An 8,016-nucleotide genomic window follows, 5' to 3' on the forward strand; every position below is an offset into this window, starting at 1 on the left:
CCCTTTTTAACTGATACTGTTATATAGCTGGTTATTTTTGAGGAAATACCTGATGGTTTGCATTTAAATTTAGCCAAGTTTTTACCAAAAATGAGGATCTAGTGATTTCAAGGACTAAATTTGGATATTAGCATTTTAAACAAAAATTTTAATTTACTTTTTGTCCAAAGACATTAAAAACTCTTATATTTCCGAAATTTGTTTATTGATTTTTCAAACTTCGATTATTTATAATAGTTATTTGTTACGTTTTGCTTCTAAAAGTATAATTTATCATGGTCCTGTTTATATTATTATTTTCCAGAATTGTCTGTAGCACGATGAATTTATTTTATCATGTGTGGTATTCTTAAATCCATTAAACCATTTATTTTTTGCTAACTGTCCATAAAATTGACAGTTTTTTTTTTTATAATTTTAACGGTTGTTTTTTATTACGGATTAGTTAGCCAGTTACCTGTAGCTTATTTACGCATTCATTCCGTTTACATTTGTGCATTTACGGATATATACCATTTACATCCGCACATTTACGGATTTATACCGTTCAGATATATTTAGCTTGATTCTAACTGCTTGAATTTAACTAACTTGAAAATTGCACGATAACAGAAAGATGCATCTGCCTATTAATAAACAAAAATATAACCTATTGCATATATCATATATAATATGTTTTGTACATGATATAAAATTTTCGTAAAAATATAATTATATTTGCCAGCGACATTTGAACAGTTGGTAAAATGAGACTTAGGAACATTATTAAAGAATTGTAAATAGCTTATTTGAAGTGTGATTTATAAATGGCTTATTGTAACTGTGATTCGTAAGTGGCATATTACAGCTGTGATTTGTAAAGGGCTTATTTTAGCCACATTTTGCTATTTGACAGCTAATTTTCTGACTCGTAATTGTGATTAGATGCTTTTGTATATCGACTGATTCCGTAGGAGCTTTTTTCTTCCAAATAGTTACACTACATCGAATACTATGTATGTTGTGTCTTTAGTAGCGTCAGTCTAGCATGCAGCATGATGTACAGCCAGCAAAAAAATAAACGCACCACCCTGAATAACCTTTTATCTAATGATTGAATCTTCACGTTCTAGGATTCAATCCTAGGGGTTCGTAGGGCTGATCTCAAATATGTTAATTAAAAAGTGCAGACGATATTTCAAGTTGCGAAATCAGGTACAAAAACGTACTTTCTCTGAATAAACATACCTTTTTCTGACAAATTTGGATTTTTGACCCCCACATTATAGGGGGTAGCCTCAATTTGGGAAATATGTTTCCAAGAGTTTGATCCGAAGGCGTATTTCGCTATATCTCGAGAACTTTTCAATCGATTTTAAAAATTTTTGCACAGAATTATAAAATTTGCTTATTCAAACATAATTCTATGCCACAAAAAATTAGCTTTTAATTAGTATTCATTATTTTTATTATTTTATTTAATAAAAGCCAAAAGACTTTAGTAAGTTTTACAATTTTTTGCTTAAATCTAAAGAATATAATTTGACATGGTAAAATACAAAATTTGAACAAAATCGATTGAATAGTTCCTGAGAAATTGAGTTTTAAGAAAGTCTGATATTTAAAATTCGTTTTCTTACGAACTATAAAATAATGCAAAAAATGATGCAATAATTTTTAAATGATGCAAAAATTTTTATACCTTAGAATTCAGCATTTTTCGACTTTTATTAAATGAAATAATAAGTAATAATAATAACTTACTAAAATTATTTTTTGCATGGAATTATCTTTAGTTAAGCGAATTTTACAATTTTATGCAAACATTTTTATTTTCTCTTCAAGAGTTCTCGAGATATAGCGATGTACGCAAAAAGTAAAATTAACATTAAAGGGAGCTCTCTTGACCAAACTATTGGGACATTATTTCCTAGATTGCGGCTACTCTCTTTATTTTGGAGGTTAGAAATCTGAATCCTTCGTAAAAAGGGTATGTTTATTCAGAGAAAGTACGTTTTTGTGTCTGATTTCGTAACTTAATGTATCTCGTACGCATGTTAATTAGGGTATTTGAGGTCACCCCCTCGAACCGTTAAGATTGAGTTCTAGAACGTGAAGATCTGATCATTAGATCAAAGGTTATTTAGAGTGATCCGTTGTTTTTTTACGGCGCACTTTACTCTATTTAACCTTATAGTTATCCATTTACATATCGTGGCACGGAATCACAGAACTGGTAATTATATCGTCTATTCAGAGCCCACATGTACAAACCGAGCCAAAGTTCATATTTTAATTTCTATTATACAGTCAAACCCCGCTATAGTGAAATCCCGGATATAGTGATTGAAATGTTCGCTCCCGTGTCTTACTATTCGCATATGATATTATTTTCTGTGGAAGAAAAGAGAAAATTGGATATTATAAACTTTTTTCTGTTTTCGAATGATTTTTTTTTTCATTTTTTGGCAACTTTGAAATTTCTACACAAAATACGTATTCTAATTTCTTCTATTGAGTGGAATAAAGTCATAAGGACTTTTTTCTCGTTTGCTTCTTCTATCACAATTTTCCGTCGTTAAATAAAGGCCATCCCTAAATTTTTCGTTCGCAAGACGAAGAGTTATATTTTGAGTTACTACATATTGTGTTTTAATCAATTTTGTGTTTCTTTTTCTGGGTCATTTATTTAAATAATGTGCAATAAAAGGGAGGAGTTCGGAAAAATTAGTTCGAAATTGTTTGCAGTTCGGATAGAGTAAACTCCCGGTTACAGTGAAACGGAATTTCCGTCCCTTGAAGGCTCACTATAGCGGGGTTTGACTGTATTAGTTTCTATTGATGTGAGTCAAGAAGTTGTTTAAAGTTCGAAGAATGTATTGTTCATTTGTTGCTTGTCAGGTAGATGAATCAAGAATCATGCTTAGAATAATAAAGAATTGGAAATGACGTCGATTCTTAGTCAAATCGCTGAATAATATTTTAATGCTTATTAGAATGAGGCTCATGTTTGTTGTTTCAACTCACTTTTCGGAAGTTCGTCGCTTTCTTCGCCACTTCTAACACAAAATACTTCTTCATAACATTTTATGAAAGTGTATTTGCCGTATGAAAGCATCTTTACTACTGTTTGCAATACTATAAATATAACACTTCGCAGCGTTTCATGAAATTCAGTTGTTTTATTTTTGCTTCGTATTTCACTGCACTTTTTTAAACTTTCTACGCAAATGTTGACATAAAATGACACTTTATATCGATCTATAAAATGCATCCGTTTGACTATTAGCACAATTTTAAAAAAGCATGAACACATTTTTAGGTTTTATTTAATTAAGTTAGTCTGCATGCGTTTTGCATTTCAATTTAAATTTAATTTCAAAGCAATCTTTTGCCTACTTTTAACACAAAGTAGCACATTATATTTTCATTGACGAGTCTGAGTTTGCTGTATGTGTTCGTACTTCACATCTTTGCATGTAAAAATTTTAACGCGGATGAATAACGAATTTTATCGTCAACACACACTGCCAAAGATAAATCAGAACTCGTTATGGAGAAATCTTCAAAGGAAGGCATTGGCCTATACATTCTGTTTAAACATTATACATTCTGCAATTATGTACACACAACAGATATTCTATCCTTAATTTTTTAACTCGATCAGTTTCTGTTTGTATAACATTTGACATAAAATAATACTTTTTTTTAGTGAAAATGAGTTTGTCGTTGCTATTAGCTCAACTTAAAACACACAATTGTGATTATATTAGCTTTTTATTACATTAGTATTTTATTACATTAGCTAGCATGAAACATTAGCTTTTTATAGTGATTTGTGAAATTTAGTTTTTTTTATGTATGTTGTATTTTTTGCATGTATTTTTATGTGTATATGCATGTATTTTGTACTATTTTTTATGCATGTTTAAGACAGGTTTTTGAAGTTTATTAAACTTTGCTCAACTTTAATTGGTTTATTTTTAGTGTTGACTTTACACAATTTGCATTTCTATTATTCCCTATTTGTACTACTTATAACGCTTCACGGAATCTTTATGGAAGCAAGTTATGTTAGCTTTATGAAAGCTGTTTCTAGCGCTTCATAGAAGCAAGTTTATTCTGTCTTTCAAGCGCTTTTCAATTTCTTTTCTGTTTTTATAACTTTTAAAGCAAATGCTTCATAAAATCAAGTTGTGCGTACTTCAAGGCCTATTAGCAAAGTTATTTGTACAGCTTTTAATGTTTGCATTACTATTTGAATAGCTTTCAATATTTACATCACTATTCGCAGAACTTTCAATAGTTATGTTACTATTTGCACAACTTTTAATATTTACATTACTATTTGCATAACTTTTGATATTTACATCACTATTTGCACAACTTACCTTACTATTCCCACAACTTTTAATGTTTACATTACTTTTTGCACAACTTTTAAGACTATTTGCATTACTATTTGCATAACTTTCAATATTTACATCACTATTTACACAACTTTTAATAGTTATGTTACTATTTGCACAACTTTTAATATTTACATTACTATTTGCATAACTTTTGATATTTAGATCACTATTTGCACAACTTACCTTACTATTCCCACAACTTTTAATGTTTACATTACTTTTTGCACAACTTTTAAGACTATTTGCATTACTATTGCACAGCTTTAAATACAAAGTTACTTTTAATAACTTTGAACGTAATTTAGATAGTAGCATGCATTTTGTATTTGAACACCTTTTAAAGCTCATTACTGCTCGCAGAACTTTGAACACAATTTTGCATAAAGTAAGCCTATCCGTAAGAATATAAAATAAACATATCCGTAAAGTGAGACTCAGCTTTTCAAAGTAACACAATTTACATAAAAATTAAGCTCTTGTGTCCGTAAACAATGTTAAGTAGTGTCCTAAGGAATCAGAATAAAATGTAAACTCATCTATTAAAAATGTGATTTTTCAACTTTCAATTTAGTAAATTTTATGCACTTAAATGTCAAATCTATTTTTCAGTCTCTTAAAGTTATTTTTTACTTTTCTCAAAAGCTTTATATTATTGAGCTCTGGTGGTTCATTATTTGTCTGAATACAAACACATGCGAGCATAAATACTAAAGTTTAAGTTATTCTTCAACTTTGAATTTGACAATTTTAAAACATTTTGTTTGTTTTTTTATTAATTATTAAGCATAAATAATAAATTTTCATGAAATCTAATTTTTATTCGTCTTTAAATAACTTATGCAAATATATTATAGATGCATTGATGCATAGATGCATAGATACATTTACTCTGTAAATAAAAAATTTGAAGTGTAACCACTCATGCATGTAAATATTGTTATATACAATATGGTATGTAGTATGAATATAATCTTTAATTAAAGAGGAATTTTAATTCTGTTTTAAAATAAATAATCGCATGGAGATTACAATTTTTGAGCTCCTTAAGTATCTAATTTTTTTTTAAAAATTAGTTAATGTTAGCAAAACATACAATGCTGCCATTATCTTTAATTTGGCGACTTTTCTTTAGTCTTTGTAAAGTCTTAACTCCTTGACGCAGAATTATTACAGTATAATCTCGATATCTTGAAAACTTTGTTATGTCAAAAAAATATGTTTTCCCTTTGCATTATATATCCACCAAATGTTAATTTGAATTCCAATGTCGAAGGCTTTCTTCTCAAAACCTTCTTATGTCAATTTTTTTTGAGAGAGAGAATACTGTATAAAAAAGAATTTCATAATTTTTTCATTATTTTTTTTATTATTATTATTTCATCATTTTGTTCATTGTTTAGTGCATTATTTAGGTCAAACTAAGTGAAACAAATATTATATTTAATATTTTAATAATTTAGAGTTATGAAATACGGCATGAAACACCAGTGGTTTTTCATTGCGTTAAAGGTAAAGTCTCTCTAGCACGGATCACTTCCAACCAATAATTTTTCAAATTTGTACTTATTTGCAGTTAATTAGATCTAAGACAAGCAGTGAAAGTTCTATAATTTACAAAATAAATTATTGATAAATCTTTGAATATGAAAGGAAAGAAAAATATCAAACTACTTTTTCTGGATTTTTATGTTTTAGTACGAATATAATTATGTATTATTATTAACTATAAATAACAATATAGCAAATTATTATAATAATGTAATAATAATTTAATGTCATAATATTAATAACTATAAATAATAATGTAATTAACTATAAGACTTTTCATAGTTAAAAAATACCAAAATATTTTTTTTGCTTGTAATTGGAGAGTCAGAAAAAAAGTATATAAATGGAACACCGGTGTCCCATTTGCGTAATTTTTCTAAATCTGAAAAAAGTAAACTTTTTAAAATATGTAGCTTTAAGAAATGTTATGTCTCACAACTAGGTAGCATAAATATTCTTAGTCTGACTTTGAACTCCCAACGTTTATTTTATTAAATTGTAGTATGCAGAAAAAATAAATAAGGATAATATGCTTTTTTAAATATAAGAATTTCAATGAAACAGTGAAACCTGCACATAAGTGGAGAGAAACTTATAATAAAGCAGCTGCTTTATCGCACAAAGCCGTATGACTATATCAAAATAAAATGCATCAATTATATTAGATGTCAAATATTGTATTAGAGCATAATAAAAAATAATAAAAAAAATACTCAAGTTTGAAAAAAGGAATGTCTTGATTACTGAACAATACGTTACACTATTTTCTAGTATTTAAGCCTGAACAAATTTAATTTGTTTCTAACAAAATTCCTTGATTTCAAAAAAATTTGAATTCACTTTAATTTGTTTAACAAGTTGTTCATTATTCTTAAACATCTTCAAGTAATTGTCCTTTAATTCTTTTTTTTAACTTTTTATATTTTTTTTCGAAAGCAAATCATTAAGAAAACATTTAAGAAAAATTTTAAAATCATTTTTTTTTTATGAAATAAATTTTTACAAAATAAACAACTCAATTATTACTACACCAAGTATAAACTTTGTAAAAAAATGACAAAGGTGGTTGTTGTTGTTTCTATTGCCACTTTCCAATGCCGACAAGCCTGTTATGGAAACCAAGCGAACTTTAAAGCATTTTCTTGTGTCTTTTCTTGTTTTTCGGTGGCGACATCTATGGGTAGGAATACGATTTTATCCACACACGCACGTCACAGACCATTTTATAGGGCAGATCCATTCATATATCCATTCATTCATCTGCAGATCATAATTTTGACGTGAACCATAGAGCGATCAATCTCTAACTCAGTACCTCCAGATTTGGTGTGGGAAGTTGGAGGAATTTGTGACCCGAACAGATTTAACGTAAACTGGTCACCATTTCATACAAGTGGTTTCCTCGGCCAGAGGAATTCTAGTTCCCGATCTTACGAACATGAGTCTAGCGTCCTACCAATTAGGCTATCCTGTCCCGCAAAGGTGGTTGATAAGTTACAAATCTAAGGAACTCTCTCTATATATGTATGCTTTTGTCATGAAAGTGGCTGGTTGTTTTAGGCAAATATGCTTTACAACATTTTGGGGATTGAATTGTTTTTTCTAATAAAATGATATCCAGGTTTTGAAAAAAGTTGAAGTCAGTGGGAAGCTAGGTCTAGTGAGTATAGAGAATGTTTAAAAAGCTCAGATTTCTACAGTTTTACCATAATAAGTAACGCTTGGCAATACCACGCAATAAGACAGAAGACAATCAATCGACAAATCTAGGGTATATTCTCTCTGCATCATTTCGTCTAGTTAATTACGTAATATTTTTATTGCAACCGATGAGCCAGGACTTAGCGTTTGAGCATTGTGAGCACTGGGGATAACTACGCTTTTGAGTATGATTTAGTGACTAACAAGTACTAAAGCTAACTAACACTAGTGTTAAATGCCCTATTTATGTTTGTCATGGTTTGCGATGTCGTGATTCGACGTAAGTTTTAATTTTCCTAATAGTGCGAATTTTCAACAAAAAAAAAATTTGAAGAGGAACGTTGTTTCATATTTTTTAGGTATATGGATGCTTTCC

The sequence above is a fragment of the Parasteatoda tepidariorum genome, chromosome 9 (assembly GCF_982258835.1).
Source record: "Parasteatoda tepidariorum strain Cologne lab strain chromosome 9, Ptep-v5.0, whole genome shotgun sequence".
Taxonomy (NCBI): Eukaryota; Metazoa; Arthropoda; class Arachnida; order Araneae; family Theridiidae; genus Parasteatoda; species Parasteatoda tepidariorum.